We start from the raw sequence: 19615 nt of genomic DNA, 5'->3' as shown, positions 1-19615 counted from the left end.
ATAAATTCTTTCACCCTATTCTCAAAATCAGAGGGCATCTTATTATAATTACCATAAGAATTATTGTAGGAATTTCCATAATTATTAGAGGAATTAGTAGGGAACAGTCTAGGATTAAAGTTTCCTCTATAAGCATTGTTACCAAAATTATTCCTACCAACAAAATTCACATCCATAGATTTATTATTATTCTCAATCAAAGTAGACAAAGGCGTATCATTGGGATCAATAGAAGCACTCTTAGTAGCAAACAATTTCATAAGTTCATCCATCTTTCCACTCAAAACATTAATTTCTTCTATAGCATACACTTTTTTACTAGTAGACCTTTCGGTGTGCGATTGAGAATAATTAGCCATAATGTTATCAAGGAGTTTAGTAGCTTCTCCTAAGGTGATTTCCATAAACGTGCCTCCCGCGGACGAATCTAAAAGATTTCTTGAAGCGAAATTCAAGCCGGCATAAAATTTTTGTATGATCATCCATAAATTCAAACCATGAGTAGGGCAATTGCGAATCATCAATTTCATTCTTTCCCAAGATTGGGCAACATGCTCATGATCAAGTTGTTTAAAATTCATAATATCGTTCCTAAGAGAGATGATCTTAGCGGGAGGAAAATATTTAGAGATAAAAGCATCTTTGCACTTATTCCACGAATCAACACTATTCTTAGGCAAAGACGAAAACCAAACTTTAGAACGATCTCTAAGTGAAAACAGAAATAACTTCAATTTAACAATATCATTATACTATCTTTCTTCTTTTGCATCTCACACAAATCAACAAAGTTGTTTAGATGGGTAGCGGCATCTTCACTAGGAAGGCCGGAGAATTGATCTTTCATAACAAGATTCAGCAAAGCAGCATTGATTTCACAAGACTCAACATCATTAAGAGGAGCAATCGGAGTACTAAGTAAATCTTTATTATTGGTATTGGAAAAATCACACAACTTGGTATTATCTTGCGCCATAGCGACAAGTAATCCAACACACAAGCAAACAAAAAGGCAAGCAAAACAGAGAGGAGATTGGGAGAGAGAGGGTGAATAAAACGGCAAGGGTGAAGTGCGGGAGAGGAAAACGAGAGGCAAATGGCAAATAATGTAAATGCGAGGGAGATGAGTTTGTGATGGGTACTTGGTATGTCTTGACTTGAGAGAAGACCTCCCAGGCAACGGCGCTAGAAATCCTTCTTGCGATGTCTTGAGCTTGCGTTGGTTTTCCTTGAAGAGGAAAGGGTGATGCAGCAATAGTAGCGTAAGTATTTCCCTCAGTTTTTGAGAACCAAGGTATCAATCCAGTAGGAGGCTCCTCAAAAGTCCCACGCACCTACACAAACAAACAAGAACTCGCAACCAACACAATAAAGGAGTTGTCAATCCCTTCACGGCCACTTGCGAAAGTGAGATCTGATAGACATAATATGATAAGATAAATATATTTTTGGTATTTTATAATATAGATAGGAAAAGTAAAGATGCAAATAAAAGTAGTTGAAAGCTTATATGATAAAAGATAGACCCGGGGGCCATAGGTTTCACTAGTGGCTTCTCTCAAGATAGCATAAGTATTACGGTAGGTGAACAAATTACTGTCGAGCAATTGATAGAAAAGCGAATAATTATGAGATTATCTAGGCATGATCATGTATATAGGCATCACGTCCGTGACAAGTAGACCGACTCCTGCCTGCATCTACTACTATTACCCACACATTGACTGCTATCCAGCATGCATCTAGAGTATCAAGTCCATAAAGAACAGAGTAACGCATTAAGAAAGTTGGCATGATGTAGAGGGATAAACTCATGCAATATGATATAAACCCCATCTTTTTATCCTTGATGGCAACAATACAATACGTGCCTTGTTGCCCCTGCTGTCACTGGGAAAGGACACCTCAAGATTGAACCCAAAGCTAAGCACTTCTCCCATTGCAAGAAGACCAATCTAGTAGGCCAAACCAAACTAATAATTCGAAGACACTTGCAAAGATAACTTAATCACAAATAAAAGAATTTAGAGGAGATTCAAAAATTTCTCATAGATAAACTTGATCATAAACCCACAATTCATCGGATCTCGACAAACACACCGCAAAAAGAGTTGCATCGAATAGATCTCCAAGAAGATCAAGGAGAACATAGTATTGAGATTCAAAGAGAGAGAAGAAGCCATCTAGCTAGTAACTATGGACCCAAAGGTCTATGGTAAACTACTCACAACTCATCAGAGATGCCTTGGAGATGATGTAGAGGCCCTCCATGGTTGATTCCCCCTCCGGCAGAGCGCCGGCGAAGGCTCCAAGATGGGATCTCGCGGATACAGAAGGTTACGACGGTGGAACTAGGTTTTTGTGGTCCGTTCTGATGTTTTTGGGGTACATGGGTATATATAGGAGGAAGAAGTAGGTCAGTGGACGCCCGAGGGGCCCATGAGATAGGGGTGCGCCCAGTAGGGGGGGCGCCTTCCACCCTCGTGGCCGCCTCGGCTGTTGCTTGACTTCCACTCCAAGTCCTTTGGATCACTTTTGTTCCAAAAATCATGCTCCCGAAGGTTTCATTCCGTTTGGACTCCGTTTGATATTCCTTTTCTTCGAAACACTGAAATAGGCAAAAAAACAGCAATACGGGTTGGGCCTCCGGTTAGTAGGTTAGTCCCAAAAATGATATAAATGTGTAAAGTAAAGCCCATAAACATCCAAAATGGGTAATATAATAGCATGGAACAATCAAAAATTATAGATACGTTGGAGACGTATCAGGCGCCTTCTTCTAGGGGTGGCCTTGCCCCTTGTCGGGCTTGCCTGTCCGGCAAGGGAGGCCCTTCTCTTGGCGATATCTTGCTCTTTTGGCTTGGCCTTAGTCTCTCTGAGTTGCATGCTGGTTCTTTGAATCTCTTTGTTTCTTGTATCATGGCTTGGGTTGGTGCATCAACCATGCTCTCGTGCCTGTGTACAGTCTGGGCAACAGACCCAGGGTTTGTTGCACCGACAGAAGCCCTCGGGCCTGCCCCGAACGCACTACTGAGCATCGTCGGGGTAGGGCCTAATAATTGCACAGGCAGGGTTGCTAAAGGGGGCGGCCCCTTGAGGTCTTCATTGCTTCTTCATCGGCCTTGATTTTGGGCCAGTTTCCAGTTTCCCCGCACGTGGTGGAAAGCCAATAGTGGTGGGGCCGCTCCAGTGATGGCCCATGAATGACTTTAATGCGGGGGTAGAAACCGCCAAATTACTCTTCCCGCAGCATGCCCTTATCCTTGGCCACGTATGCTGCATGCATCGCGCGGTGTAGGTAACAGCGGCGCGTGGTGTGGGAGAACATCATGGTGAGGGTCCGACCGTCTTGAATTGGCGGAGAAGGACGGTGGTCGCCTGTCGATGGAGCAGCTCTCCTCCTCGTCCTGCTTATAAAAGGGAGGGGCGAAGGAGGGTGGAGTCATCCATATTTGCACTCCTCCTCTTCTTATCTTTCGCTTCTGCTGGCTATGTCGAAAAGAGGGACCTGGGGCCAGCCCCAGGCTCTTGCTTGGGGCTATTGTTGCTTCATGTTGGTGCTGACGCTCGGGGAGTGATCCTGGTCCTTGGCGCGGCGAATCTCTTGGTTTCTTCGAGGCTCGGCCAGAAGGCGGGGCTGGAGATCATTGATAATCCTAACACTGCCCCTCTCGGAGGCCTTGGGGCTGATGTCGACGAGAGGCGCCCTCCTACCCGTCGAGGAGGGGAGCGGTGCACCTCGAGCCCCCTGGCCGTCTTGGCCGCTCGCCGTCTTCCCCGGGAGGGCACCGGACTGGGGCCTCGGCCTTCCCCTGGAGCAGTGTTGATGGAGACGAAGCCCGGGGAGAAGGAGAAGACGGGAGGCAGGCCGTCCAGTAGGAGCACGACCGCATTGACGCGCTCGTCTCGTACTAGCGACCTGCTGCCCGTCTATCTAGCTCTTCCCCCCTTTTCCCGGCGCCATCATCAATGTTTCTTCTGGCTGCCTAGAAAAGGCTCGTCCCCCAAGTGCTTTCGCTTCCTTTTGGGGTCTTCTGGATGGGCTCCGGCGTCTTCCTCTACCGATTCCTATGCTGGAGCCCCCCACCTAGCCTTGAAGGTGGTGACCAGGGGGCCGTCGAGGTGCCCCGCACGTCTTCCTCCTTCACAGCCTCGCCACTCCCGATCTTGTCAGGCTGGGCTATCCAGTTCCTGATAAGGAACGGGGTGGCGTTGTGCCAGCGCATCACCTGCCCTCTTCTCTTCCCACCGCACCACCTGGGATAAGAGGGATAGGGAGAGGAGTTTATGGGGCTCTTATCTTTTTCAATCTTAAATCTGTAGGCAATCGCCAAATTTTAATTCAAATAATGTAACCTCTCGAGTCCATTTTGTGTTCTGTAATGCTTGTACTTGTGTTAGCATATGAATGAAAAAGATGAACCTTGCCGGAAACTCGTGCATGTGTATGTCCATGCAGAGGTGAGCTGCCTCTTTAATGTAAATAAACGAGTTTTCCCTGGCAGGCTATCCTGCCGGTACCCTTCTTGTCTGCCAGAGAGTTGCTTTTGTCGGGGAACAGATAGAGGGACCAGCCCCTCGCCAACTCCTTTTTACCAAAGGCCACTGCGACCATCCTGACTGAAGCAACGTTCGAGTCATGGATTAGAACACCTAAGTCTCAAAAGAGAGGTGGGGATTTCTCATGCAAAGTTATAGCTTTACAGAACACTAATGGACATGAGGTAGAACTTATCTGTTTGGCTTGCCGAGGATCATTGTGCCGGGCAATCTTCTCAATCTTTGTCGAAGACAAGTCCACGGCAGGAACCTGCAACTTCATGCAGATGAGAATGAATGCAGGATGCGATCCTATCTATATGCATATGCAAATTCTCATCATATGCTTATGCAGTGATCTTGGTGTGCTCATGCATGCAATCTTAGTTGGGGGCCCCCCTACAGCACTTCTTTATTTTCTATTGCACGGGGTCATCGCCCCGGCTTCGTACAAGGGGTTACATGCAGCTGAGGCAAGGTCTGTACAAAAGGGTGGCTACCGGGGAAGGCCCGACAGCCGCACCTTACGGGTAGTACTTGCAGAGATGCTCAATACTCCATGAGTTTTGCAACTGAGTGCCATCTCCGGTCTCCAGATGGACTGCGCCAGGTCTGATGACTCGTACTACCCAGTAAGGGCCTTCCCACTTTGGTGATAGCTAGTTTGTACCCTTGGCGGACTGAACGCGCATAAGGACAAGGTCACCTTCCTTAAAACACCGGGCATGAACCCTGCGGCTATGATAGCGACGCAGGGCTTGCTGCTAGCGTGCAGCACGCGTAGCAGCCCGGAGACGGTTCTCCTCGAGTAGCACAGTGTCTTCACGCCGGTGCTGATCTTGCGCTACTTCATCGTAGGAAAGCACTCGAGGGGACCCATAAATGAGTTCCGTGGGGATAAATGCTTCTGCCCCGTAGACCAGGGAGAAGGGAGTCTGCCCGGTAGCTCGGTTAGGTGTCGTTCTGAGGGACTAGTGAACTACCGGCAGCTCCTTGATCCACCGCCTGCCGTGCTTCTGCAGCGTATCAAAATTTCTTGTCTTGAGTCCACGTAGCATTTCAGCGTTCGCCCTCTCAGCTTGTCCATTGCTCCGGGGGTGTGCCACAGAGGCGAATGAGGTCTTGCATTCGAGGGTACGAACATATTGCATGAAGGTGTGGCTCGTGAACTGGGTGCCATTGTCGGTGATGATCCTTGCCGGAAATCCAAAATGACACACCACTTCTTTCAAGAACTTGATAGCTGACTGAGCAGTCACCTTTCTCATGGCAGTCACTTCTGGCCACTTTGTAAACTTCTCAATGGCAATGAACAAGAATTCAAAGCCCCAGATTTCTCAGGGGAAGGGGCCGAGAATATCGAGCCCCCAGACCGAAAATGGCCATGATAGAGGGGTTTTTTGAAGGGCTTGGGCAGGCAGGTGTATTTTCTTGGAATGGAACTGGCGGGCTTCACATTTCATGACTAACTCTACCACATCTTGGAGGGTTGTGGGCCAATAGAATCCTTGCCAGAATGCTTTCCCAACTAATGCCCTTGATCTAATGTGGGAGCCGCACATTCCTTTGTGAATCTCAGCCATCAGTTCCTTTCCATCCTCCCGGCAAACACACGTCAATTTCACACCATTGGGCCTCCTTCTGTATAGAGTATCATTGACAAACTGATACATACTAGCCCTCCGGGCTACTTTTTCAGCTTCATCTTGGTCGCCGGGGAGTTCTTCGGTCTGGAGGAAGTGGACAATGTGCCTTGCCCAAGTTGGAGCCTGGGGCTCAGCAACGAGGACTAGCGGCACCTCCTTTGTTGTGGGAGCACCAGCCTCATTTGCGGGGTCCATGGGCTCGATTGGAGGGGGTGGTCTGACAGGCTGTGAGGAGCTATTTCTGGCAGGGTCTCTACCGGGAGCGGACGACTTGGCCGGGAGAGTCTTACCGTAGTCCAACTTTCTCCTTTTTCGGGCCATTGTTGCTGGTGATACGGAGGGCTGAGAGAGATGGAGAACAAAAGTTCCTGGTTCCACAGGAAGCTTCTGCGCAGGACACTTTGACAGGTGATCAGCTATGCTATTGTCCACACGCTGTACATGCTCTGTTTGCAACCCATCAAAGTGCTCCTCCAGTCTGCTCGCTTCCTCGATGTATGCCTCCATTAATGGACTTTGATGATCCCTGTTGACTTGTCTCACCACAAGCTGTGAATCTCCTCGAATGATCGTCTTCTTAATTCCCAATTCTGCCTGCAATCCTGAGCCCGGCAAGGATCCCTTCATACTCAGCTGTATTGTTGGTGGCTTCTTCCCGGGCAAAATGCATTTGGACGACGTACTTCAAGTGCTCCCCGGAGGGGGCAACAAGAAGCACGCCAGCACCTGCACCTTGTAGGGAAAAAGCACCACCAAAATACATAATCCATTCTTGGGGTGATTCCTTGCTAGGGATAGCTGTCTCTGTCATTTCCTCATTAGGGGTTGGTGTCCATTCTGCAATAAATTCTGCCAGTGCCCTGCTATGAATTGTTGATGTGCTCTCAAACTTCAAACCAAAGCTGGATAGCTCCAAAGCCCACTCCACTATTCTGCCAGTAGCCTTAGGGTTCAGGAGTATCCTTTGCAGCGGAAAACGAGTGACAATCGTGATATCATGGGCTTGGAAGTAGTGGCACAGTTTCCTTGAGGCCATAATGAGACCAAAGATCAACTTCTGCACACCAGGGTACCTCGACCTAGCCCACTATAACACGGAGCTGACAAATTACACTGGGCGTTGCACCACCTTCTTCCTTGCCGCGTCCTTGGGGTTGCTCTCGTTGCCATGCTCATTGTTGTCCTGATCCTTCTCTGACTGTGCTGTTTTCTGCTCACTTTCGGCCTCATCCACTTCTCGCTGCGCTACCAAGGTTGCACTGACCACTTGGTTGGTTGCCGCCAAGTATAGCAACAACGGTTCTAGGGGTTTGGGCGCAACCAAGGTAGGTACAGACGATAGGTAGGCCTTCAACTCATGCAGAGCTGCATCTGCTTCTGGGGTCCACTTCATAGGCCCTGCCTTCTTCAGAATTTTAAAGTACGGCAGTGCATGCTCGACAGACTTGGAGATGAACCTACTTAGCGCGGCCACGCATCCTGTTAGGCGCCTCACATCCTTAATTGTCCTTGGTGCTTGGATCTGCTTGATGGCTTTGATCTTGTCAGGGTTAGCTTCGATCCCTCGATGGGACACGAAGAACCCAAGTAGCTCGCCTGAGGGAACACCAAACACACACTTCTCCAGATTAAGCTTCAAAATTATCTTGGGCAGATTAGCAAATGTCTCCTCCAAATCCTGGATAAGGGTGGCCTTATCCTTGGTTTTGACCATGATATCATCCATATAGGCTTCTATATTTCTGTGTAACTGTGGCTCAAAACCAATCTGAACTGCCTTGCAAAAGTGGACCCGGGACTCTTTAATCTGAATGGTGTGTGGACAAAGTAGTATGTACCACATGGAGTGATGAATGACGTCTGCTCTTCATCTTCTTTGGACATGAAGATCTGGTGATATCCATAGTATGCGTCCAGAAAGGAGAGCAAATCACAACCTGAAGTGGAATCCACAACTGGTCGATGCGCGGGAAGGGAAATGGGTCCTTCGGGCAAGCCTTGTTGAGATGTGTGAAATCAATGCAAAGCCTCCACTTCCCATTGGCCTTCCGGACTACCACTGGATTTGCTAACCATGTAGGATGCAGTATTCCTCTGACCAAACCAGTTGCCTCTAGTTTCTTGATCACTTCGGCAATGAACTGCTACCTCTCCGAGGCCTGCTTTCGTAGTTTCTGCTTGACAGGTCGGGCATGTGGGTAGACGGCAAGGTGGTGCTCGATTACCTTCCTGGTAACAACGGGGATATTAGATGGTTGTTAGGCAAACACATCGATATTCTCCTGCAGGAAGGCCATGAGTGCTCTTTTCTATTTGTCATCAAGGGTGGCGCTGATAGTGAAAGTACCATCAACGCCAGCCAGCCCTGCCGGGACCTTCTTCACTTGGGGTGCAACAACCTTGGACCTCTTGCTGTTGGAACATTCTGGCACATTGTCAACGGGTGCCGTGCACTTGGAGGGGCACGCTTCATGGACTCCTTGCCGGAGGTCCTACAATCCCTCTTCTTTCCTTTGCTTTCCTTGGCGGGAGCTGCCGCTGCCTCTGCTGTGACTGCATCCCGGTACATCTTGTCCACACAAATAATTGCATCCTTCTCATCCGATGGGATAGTGATGACTCCCAGTGGCCCGGGCATCTTCAAGGCGTTGTAAGCATAGTGGGATGCCGCCATGAACTTGGTCAGGGCCGGCGTCCAAGAATCCCATTGTAAGGTAGGGGGAGATCAACCACATCAAACACAACCTTCTCAGTCCGGTAGTTCAGTTCTCCCGCAAATGTCACCGGCAACGTAATCTTCCCTTTGGGATGGCTCCTACTGGGATTAGCTCCTTGAAACGTGCCGGTAACCTCTAGCTCTTCTTCTCCTATCTGAAGCTTGTTGATGACTGCTTGGGAAATCAGATTCAACCCGGCACTGCCATCCACTAGCATCTTTGTGACCTTGAGGTTGCGAATTGTTGGGGAGACCAATAATGGCAAACATCCTACCGCAGTTGTGCGGCCAGGGTGATCCTCCTTGTCAAAGATGATGGGCATGCAGGACCATTTGAGCAGCTTCCGGGCCTCTGGCACTGGTTCCACAACATTGATCTCTCATGCCCATCGCTTGACCTGGCGGTGAGAGGCGTGCAAAGATGCACCCCCATCAATGCATAGGGCGTCAGTGCCCTTCTGAAACTCCTGCTCACTGGTTTCCTCTTCATCCCCTCCATTACTCACATCATCGCAGATTTCCTTCTTTTGACCCTTGGCGGTCTTTCCTTGGTTCCGAAAGGGTTTGCTGGGGCAATTTGCTTCACCGCCTCGGCCCCTACCACCAGTGGCATTCTAACCTTTTTCCTTGTCACGCTTATCATATTCTGCCCTCTGTTTCTTGACAAGCTGCTCAACCTGGTAACACTCCTGAAGGTTATGGCCCTTGGTCTAATGGATCTTGTAGTACGGCCCATCGCCTTTCCTAGCTTTCTCGGTGCCAGCGGCTTCTCGGCAGGCAGCGCAAGCGGCAGCTTCCTTGTCGGGGGCCTCAACCTTGGCCTTCTTGCCGGTACTAGGTGCTCCCGAACCTTCCACAGTCATCACTGCCTTATCTCTGGACTTCTTACTGCGCTTCTTGCCCTTTCTCCGACTGGTTGATTCATCCTCATCCTGTGAATCAACATTGGTGCAATCTTCCTCTCCGGGAAACTTCCTTCCTTCTTCCATCCGAGCACACTTATCCACCAGTGTGTATAGCTCCTTCACAGTCTTGGGCAACCGCATGTTCATCTTGGAACGAATGCGTCGGTTTCGCACATTGGACTAGAAAGCTGCTATAACAGCTGCCGGATGGTATTTGGAATATTTCTATGAACTTTACTAAATATGCAAATACTTATGGAGAGTTTCTCCTTCCTTCCGCTGGATAAGTTGCAGGTCACTGGGCCTGGCGGGCTCTTAGTGGCCACCGGTGAAGGCACTGATGAACTCGTGGCACAGGTCTGCCCATGACAAAATGGAGTTCTCCGGCAGGTGCATCAGCCAAGACCTCACATTGGACTTGAGGGCCAAAGGGAAGTAGTTGGCGAACACCTTCTCATCTCTCCTTGGCAGCCTGAACAGCGATGGTGTAGATGCTCAGGAACTCTGCCGGGTTCAACCTCCCATCGTACTTCTCAAGTATCTCTGGCTTGAACGTGCGAACGGACAGCCAACATACTTGTCGCAGTTCTTGTGTAAAGGCAGGGTAGCCGACCTCAAAAGGTAGGCACCCGCCAACACCGAGCGCAGGCTCGTCGACATTGAGGTCGTCGCACCCGTCGGTCTGGCAGAGGTTGTCGCGGCGTCGATCTATGCCAATGCGTGCGTCTCCCCGCCACCTATCCTCCAGGGCTTGACGTTGGCCTGGATGTGCTCGAGGGTTAGAAGAGTCCATCGAGACATCGTCGGGATCTTGATTCTGCTGCGCCCGCGCCGGCTGTCGTGGTGGGGACTGCACAATGGGGATGGCCCTCTCCGTACGGCCAGCAGTACGGGCGGTTGCTGTCGCTTGGGGAGGTTGCGACGGGCCAGCTCGTCGTGAGCCCCCAACTTTGGCGAAACCGAGCAAGCTTTGGATTGTGGCACGCCATTCATCCATCTGCTCGGCTGCTGGCGAAAACCTCAGTAGCAGCTGAGCTCGCGCCATAGCCTCCGTGGTTGTGCTTGGCATAGATGTTGATGACGCCGACCGCACCATCACCTGGCTCCTGATGGTGCCAGCGGCGGCGGCAGTGCCACGCCCACGCTGCTGTGGGACGACCACCTGGGCAGCGGGGTTGTGCGGCGGTGGTCCTCGAGGGTCAGCGGCTCCGTCGAGCGTATTAGTCTGGTTGGCTCGTCCGTGAGGAGGCGCATGCACCGCGGTCGCTCCCGTGGTGGGGGCCGCCGGAGGGAGATGGCTTACCCTGAACCGAGCGTCGTTGCTGCGGATGTGCCCGTCGATGGGTGGAGGGGGTGTGGACGTAGTGACCCCTTCGCTCGCACGTTGCGGAGCGTGACCATCAATGCGCTACTGATGTTGTTCTCCTCCGATATCTCCTGCCCTCGTGTCTGCCGCAGGGATAGTGGTAATGGCGCCACCTGCTCCAACCACGTCCCCAGCAGTGTTCATGTCATTGCGTGCCTCCGCATCCCCCGCCGCATTAGAGGCCGCGGGCAGCGGAGCCTTCGAGGTGGATGATGGGCCGAAGCACCGAACTTCTTCTTGGGAGCCATGGTCGATGGCGTCGTCGAAGATGAAGATGACGCGTTGCGCACGCTTTCAGGTTCGCGCAAGCGATCCTCCTACCTGGCGCGCCTAAGATGTTGCGGGATATCCGCGGCCACCTATGGGACCAGGAGGCCCCTTGCTGGTTCGGCAGGGGGGCGTCGCGTTGCACAAAGAGTAGACCAGTGTACGGCAGCACAACGGAGAGCACACAAGCAATTTACCCAGGTTCAAGACGCCGTGAGGCGTAAAACCCTACTCCTGCTTTGGTGGATTGATGGTGGAATGGAGGTGGTAAAGCATAGTACACTTTCCCGACAGGGGTTGCCTTAGGGCAGTAGCGACTACGCGCGTATGGGGGTGTGGGTTCATCAACTTTCCAACCCTTTCTACGGTTTCCATGGGCCTCCTTTTATAGATCAAGAGGTCACCACAATGCCATAGTAGTCATTATGCACTGATATGATAGCAAATAGTGCTATCATACCTAACTCTACGGGCTGATAGGGCGCATTAAATGCACCACTTAGTGTCACATCACTGATTGCCTGGCAAAGGCTTGCCGGGCTATCTTGCCAGCTCCGCGCCTGTTCTCTTGAAATGTCGTAGGAAGGATGTCATTTGTGGTTTTCTTCTATAGGAAATGGCTGCCATGTGGTGAATGGCTGCCACTTAATCATCTTGCGGCTTGACACTGCATTGATCAATGACGTGGGTCATGTTGGAGTGGTTGGTGAGGCGGTTTTGCCTCCGCGAGCCCCGGTAGGCCCTGCCGGGGCACCGCGGGTGCCTGCTTCTGGGGGTGGCCTTGCCCCTTACCGGGCTTTCCTGTCCGGCAAGGGAGGCCCTTCTCTTGGCGATATCTTGCTCTTCTGGCTTGGCCTTAGTCTCTCTGAGCTGCATGCTGGTTCTTTGAATCTCTTGGTTTCTTGTATCCTGGCTTGGGTTGGTGCATCAACCTTGCTCTCGTGCCTGTGCATAGTCTGGGCAACAGACCCAGGGTTTGTTGCATCGACAAAGATCATGGCAAACAAAAGCATGGCATGAAAGGACAGGTTATACATGGCATCATTCTTCCTAAACATTTTCAAACAACCTCCAGATCAATGGCATTCATCAAGACAAGTTTACAAGTTATAATAGATTCTCAGACCTAGAGAAAAACAGAGTTTGGCAGTAAACAGATTCATGATGCATACTTAGAGGCAACAAAACTATATGCTACAGGAACTATTCATGGCAACAAATAGCATGGCAACCATTTATTAAGCACCCTTAACAAAACATCCTCATTGAAGATGTTCCAGAAACCCTTAGATATGATGATAGCATCAATGCATAATGACAAGTTATATAAGCAGTTTCAGACTTGGTGAAATTACAAGGCATGTCATTAACAGATTTGGGTAGGCATGTTTGCAAGCTTGTTTCACTCACTACAAAACATATCATGGTATGTAATAAAAATTAGTAGCAAGTAGACATGATGTTGAATCTAAACATGTGCAAAACTACCACATAGTGTATTTGAATTTAAATACACAAAAATGAAAAAATGGCATATGCTGCATATATGACATGTTTACAAACTTGCCCAAATGATGAAATGGATGCCACAGATGGATTTGTGGTATTTTTCTAATGCAAAATGATATATAATATGTATATGATACTGTATGAAAATGCATGCAAATGCAACAAGTGAAACTGCTAGAAAAGGAAAATGACAGAATAGTAAACTGCCCGAAAAGGAATGTCAAGATCTGGACATATGCCAGATTTGGAATGGAATCTCGTAGGATTGATAATTAAAAGAAAGAGAAAAGGGCCTTGTGAGGATGACAAGTGGGGGCCGCATGGCAACGACTCAAAAAGAATAAAAAATGGGGGGTTTCTTGCGACTAGGGGATTCGAACCGAGGTCTGTTGTCTATCGAAGCAGGGGTCTGACCAGCTGAGCTAGGCATGGTGGCTTGGTAGGAAGGGGCTCGGTCCCATTGGAAGTATAATGAGGCTGGTACGGGTTCTCTTCTTCCCTGCAGCAGAGAAGACTCAAACGACACCGGCAAGCAACGACGGCGATGGCGGGACCCTAGAGGCGGCAGTGGGCATGCGGGATCCTACGAGGGTGTGTGTGGCACACGGATCAAGGTCGGAGCGGTGCTCGAGCAAAAGCTCGGCTCCAGCCATGATAAGGCGTAGCTACTGCTAACAAAGAGCGTGAGGCATGAACACAGCGCGAACTGGGCATCGTGGCATGGGTGCAGGGGTGCGCGTGAGCCAAAACTGGAGCGAGCGGGGCTCTAGAGCGGAGGATCGCACGGACATACTACGGCAACCACACCAAAAGCTACAGACTTCGCAGGAACATCGAGAGCACGGCAAGACACGATTCAGGCGAATCCTATGGGGGGTCTAAACGTCACGCGAAGAAACAAAGAGAGGGAGGGGCATTACCCAGCTCACCCTAGGACAAGGAGAGGTTGACGGACACGCATCGGAGGTGACCAGAGCAAGCTCTGCACTTGGCGAAGATGTTGTCCGTGAAGCAGGGGAGGAAGAGAACCACGGGGAGGTAGCCGGACTTGGCAATCCTTGGGCGCGGAGTCGACGTCAGAATGGATCCGGGGCAGCGTGGCGGTGTTCGGGGACGCAGAAGGAAGGCCGGCGACGAGCTCGTGGCCGCAGCGGCCATGACTCTTGGAGACGCGGAAGCAAGTGCGTGGGTGTCCCCTTACCCGTGCCGGCGGCGCGGAGGGGAAAGGAGGGAGCTTTTTCTTCTTTAACCATAAATCCAAAAAAAAAATCTACCTCCTTTCTTTCTCATGTATTTTTCTGATCAGGAAAAATACAAAATTATGTTAGTTATTTTGAAGTTATTCTAATCTCGTACACACACAAATTTACAATTATTCATTTACTACTGGAATTTGGATTTATTTTATCAATGCAAATTGGATTTGGGTAGAAGGGTACATTTTCTTCTATCTAAAATATTAGAAAGAATTTTGCTGATTTATGAACCCTAGGGCGGAGGCTGCGGGATTTATAGGAGTGGACACGGCTTGGCTGGCTACCTCAGTGGCCATGTGTGCTCCTCCTCTGCTTCTACCATAGGAGGGAGATCGAAGGATGCCGGGCGCTGGCTACGGGTTGGCCAAGTAAGGCTCCGTTCGGAATAAAGGGACAAAAAACATTGGACTGGATGAAAATAGAGGAATAAGAAAGGAATGTAGGTATGAAACTATGGAACAAATAACCCGAGGAAGCTCTCAGGAGAAGGCGTTTGGATGGACTGCAAAATGTATAGATTTAATTTTCGTAGAGAACCATGCTTCGTCTGGGCTGCTGTGACTGCTACTGTTCTCCCTCTGCATTTCTTTTCTTTAAACCATCTCCCAACAGAGAATAGGAAGAAAGCCAGGGAGATAAGAGAGGGGTATGAGAGATAAGAATATCCCCAAGAAGTTGGAATTATGCACTATTTGAAATAATTGGTTTGGGCAGCTTTAGAGGTAGAAAAATAATACAATTTTGACCAACCAAAACCACTCCAAAATGGATGAAATTTGACAGAGAGGTATAAGGCAGGGGCAAGATTTGTGGGGAAAGAATGAAATTTTCTCCAAGACAAGGAAAATGTCACAAGTGAATTAAATGGAATAAGGAAGAAGGAAGGAGGAGGTGATGCTGCAAGGGGCATAGAGCAAACAACAACAAGATAAATAACACGATGCACATGATGAGCATGATGAAATGCAAAATGACAAGAGGCACAATGCAACACAACAAGTGAGACGAGCATGGTGCAAGAAGCAAAGATATATGACAAAGCACTCAACATGAACATGGCAACAAACAAATGAAACACATGACGTCAACGAAAATAAATGAAGACAACTGGAGCATCGGTTCTGGGGTATCACACTAAGTGAGGGGGCGCGTACTTCTTCAGCGGCATGGCGGGCGGATCTGGGGAGAAGGGCGGGAGTGGCTGAGGAGAAGGGGGGAGGCACTTGGGAAATGGAGGGAAAGGGCAGAAAACGGCGGGAAATCGACCGGTGTCGCCGACAGCGAGGGCCCACATGCCTTTTCGTTTCAGCCGGTGCCCCCAGGCACGCCATGGGGCTCTAGGTTCGGCTTGGGTTTGCCGGTTGTAATTTCGGCCCAAACCAATGATAAACGAGGATCTGGGGGTGCGGCTGGGCCGTTTTTCCCCACCGGCGCTAAATAAGGCGCCCTGGGGGCCTGTTGGGGGACGAGTGGAGATGCTCTATAGACTCTACATATATCAATGACAATAAAATTCGCTTAGTAATTGACGTGCAAAGTTTCATAGTTAGCAGGGACTTCCTGAACAATGCAGCAAGAAATCATACATTTCTAGGTTCACTTTTGGTAGTAACACGCTACCATAGATCATGTCCTTCCTCCATGGTATAACAGCTCAGTTCAAGTACAGCTACCTTCAGATATAACAATGAGTGTTACCTTCTGTGCAACTTGATGGTACCTGTCTAATCCGTTGTCAGTACTCAAAGAGTCAACAAAAACATATTCCACACAGTCAACAACAGTCATAGGTGAAAGAGGCACCATAGGGCCAAGATCCTGGCAGCAGGGTTTTACAAGTTAGGAAATTAACTTCCAATTCGTCACTGATTTATTCATGCAAAGAAAAGAGTAGAAGTCACAGACTTTACACTACAAAAAAGGACACATTTGTGACATTATGGCCCGAACAAAACTTTTTCCGTCATGCTTATGACACTTTTATGACGATAATTGTGACAAAAACACGGATCATCATAGATGTGGTGGGCTCCTACTTCTATGACAAGAAATCATGACAGAAAATGGGCTTTTCGTCCTGGACTGGCTGGAGACACACCTGCATGACTTTCTTTGGGCCGTACATGACGTAAAAAATGATGGTAGAAGTGAGGGCGAGAAAAATTTCGGGAGTTCCCGGTTACGATGGGTGGTCGGGCCGAGCGATGCAGTGTGTTTTGCACATTTTTCTCTCATACGCGCACGTGGTGTGAGCCATGTCACTATAATTGAACCCGAGCGATAGGCATTCGCTTACTGAACCCGAGCGATTGACTGCTACGTACTGAAGCCGATCGATCGATACGTTGGCTGCTAACTAAACCTGACCGACTCCTTCGCTGCTAACTGAACCCGACCGATCGCGATTGCTGCTTACTTGTCGGGGGTTGGGTGCGACATATGCCAAGGATGGCTTATCATGGTGGGCGCGAGTAGAACGTCACCGGTGCCTGGAAGCGGGATGAGGCGTAGATACGTACGCCGGCGCACTTTACCCAGGTTCGGGGCTCTCCTAGGAGATAACACCCCTAGTCCTGCTCTACGGGGTCTCCGCATGATCACGAAGGCACTAGTGAATACAATGGTGCTCCTCGAGTTGTATGCTAGAGGTAGAAGGAGGCAGGGCTAGCTCTCTTCTTCCTCTAGGGTGGAAGCTAGTTCTAACAGGTTGGGAACCCTTTGCATGGGTGCCCTGGGGGATTTATATAGGCCTACCACCTAGGGGTATAATGGTAATCTGGCCGGGTGCCGGACCCGGCTGTCAGTGTCTCTGGTCACCGGCTTCTCCGCCGGTAGCTGGGCCCCGCCGCCCAGTGGGCCCTGCCGACTGGTCTGGTACGGAGCCGACAGGCCGCCCCTGCCGCTGGCGGGTCTGGTTGGTGGCTGATCACTTTAGTCGTGATGCTAATGACACAGGCTTGGTCAGGGGAGCGTGGCTACAGTCATGCGGCCTGGTGGGAGATTACTGTAGCCACACCATGTCTTATCTGGTTAATGGTCCACGGGCCTCAAGGAAGGAACTGGCCGCCTGCTGGAAGCCGGCCTCTCTCACGTCCGGCTGGTCTGGCTTCCGTCGTCTTCCGGGCTCTCACTGCCTGGTAGGGCCCGCCGCCTGCAGGCCGTACCGACAGGCCGTCGTGGGAACAGGGCTCCGCCTGTCAGGAGTGACGTCAAGGGGGGAGTGGCTACAGTGCTGCACCGTGCGGAGATCTTCGCCTGTACGGGGCGCTGTGGCCACGCCAAGTCCGGGATTCGAGGGTGAGGGACTACACTGTAGCCTCACCCTGTCTTGTCCTCTTGATGAAGGGCGCAGACTCTGAGGGCACCGGGCGGCCGCCTGCTAGAAGCCGGCCTCTACGGAGGCCGTCTGCTAGGAGTCGGCTCGTCTTGGTGCCGTCTGCTGGCGCTTGGCCGTCTTCAGGCAGTCGGCTGTTGAGCTAGCCGGCCACCGGAAGGCGGCACTTCATTTTGAGGTCTCGTGGGGCGAAGCCGGCCCAAAGTCTTGAAAGGCTCAGGGACTCGGGTTAGTCTACCCGTGGCCCATTACTCCGACATTACTGAAGCCGATCGAGCCCCCATGCGAGACGTAGCTAGATGGTTGGGGGTTGCCTTTAGACAAACAGTGCTCGTTGCTGCCGAACGCGATATGTAGAATGAGTCGAGACGTGATGAGTCCAGGCGATTCGTTGGCTGTGGATGAGTAGTTCCTGGTGGGGGTTGGATGAACAGGACCCCGATCGAGGAGGCCGTCGCACACCCCAGCCAGTTGGTGGTGGATTAACAGGACCCCGTGGAGGCTGGTTGAACAGTAGCCGGTGGGGGCTGGTGGAGGCTGGAGGGAGTCAACGGTTGATGAAGAGTAGCAGGTGGAGGCTGGAGGAAATCTAGGATGGATAAAAAGTAGTAGGTGGAGGCTGCAGGAAGTCGACGGTGGACGAACAGTAGCCCGTAGAGTCCCGTTTTGCAGTACGCCAAATAGGACCCCGTTTGGACCATAGGTGCTCGAACAGAAATACGTTTCTTCTGTTTTGTGGTACGCCAAACCCCTCCCGATCAACAGGACCCTGTTTTGACCATATGCGGTTGGAGAGAAGTCCGTTTCCTCCATTTTGCGGTACGACACACCCCTTCCAATGAACAGGACCCCGTTTTGACCGCACGCGGTCGAAGAGAACTCCATTTCCTCCATTTTGCGGTACACCAGATGCCGAGTCGATGAACAGGACCCCGTTTCGGCTGTTCCTTCCAAGCCGGTTGGCTCCCGATGAACACGACGCATTCTAACCTAGTCGGTTGCCTCTCGATGAATACGGCGTTGTTTCCTCCGTTCCAACCCAGCCGGTTTGCTGCAGACCAACAAGACGCCATTGTTGTACGCGTTCAAGACCCCGCCCGTATGTATGTACATGTAAACGATTTACATAAGACTGCCTAAACTACTACGTCGGGGCTCTACTACGACACGCGTCGCTCCTTGCTCGGCCACTGTTGATCGTTGGAAAGAGACCAATCCACTAGTATGTACGTACATGTTTACCACCAGACACATAATGCTACGTACGCTTCGACCTGGTGGGTCCAACTGTCAGGTGAGTTATGGAGACAATTCCTTCCATGCGAAGATATAGATGGTGGGTCCCAGCTACCAGGGGGAGCAATCATTTTTTGCGCGTAATAAGGACGCACTTCCTTGCGTGCGAAGATGTAGCTGGTGGGTACTAGCTGTCAGGGGAAGGAAACATATTTTCCCCGTAAAAAGGAGACAATTTCATGCGTGCATCCATGGACCTGGTGCGTACTGATGTCTACTACACAATTTATTCTTGCAGACTCGTGTTGGGCCTCCAAGCACAGAGTTTTGAAGGATAGTAGCAATTTTTCCTCAAGTGGATGACTTAAGGTTTATAAATTCATGGAAGGCGTAGGATGAAGATGGTCTTCTCAAACAATCCTGCAATTGAATACAAGAAATCTCTTGTGTCCCCAACACACCCAATACAATGATAAATTATATAGGTGCACTAGTTCGGCGAAGAGTTGATGATACATACTCCCTCCATTCCTCTATGTAATGCGCATTATTTTTCTGAGAAAGTTCCACAATGTAGTGCGCGATTGGAGTTTTAGACGGAATTTACCCTCGCTCGGCTGGAATATGTATTAGGCATAGTAGATCTTTATCTAATATTAAAAGACGGAGTCTTTCGTAGTTCTCCACACGCCTTTTACGTTTTATGTAAGGGAAGTGTTTAGGAACGGCGCACCGGCCGAACCGTTCCGCCGGTCCCACGCTTGCCCTCGTCCCGATCCCCTTCTTCCTCCTCCCGATCCCCTTCTTCCTTTTCCTCTTTTCCTCGCGTCGTGCCGCCCTC

Source organism: Triticum aestivum, chromosome 5B (assembly GCF_018294505.1).
Source record: "Triticum aestivum cultivar Chinese Spring chromosome 5B, IWGSC CS RefSeq v2.1, whole genome shotgun sequence".
In the NCBI taxonomy this organism is placed as follows: Eukaryota; Viridiplantae; Streptophyta; class Magnoliopsida; order Poales; family Poaceae; genus Triticum; species Triticum aestivum.
Note: the sequence above shows the minus strand (reverse complement) of the source record.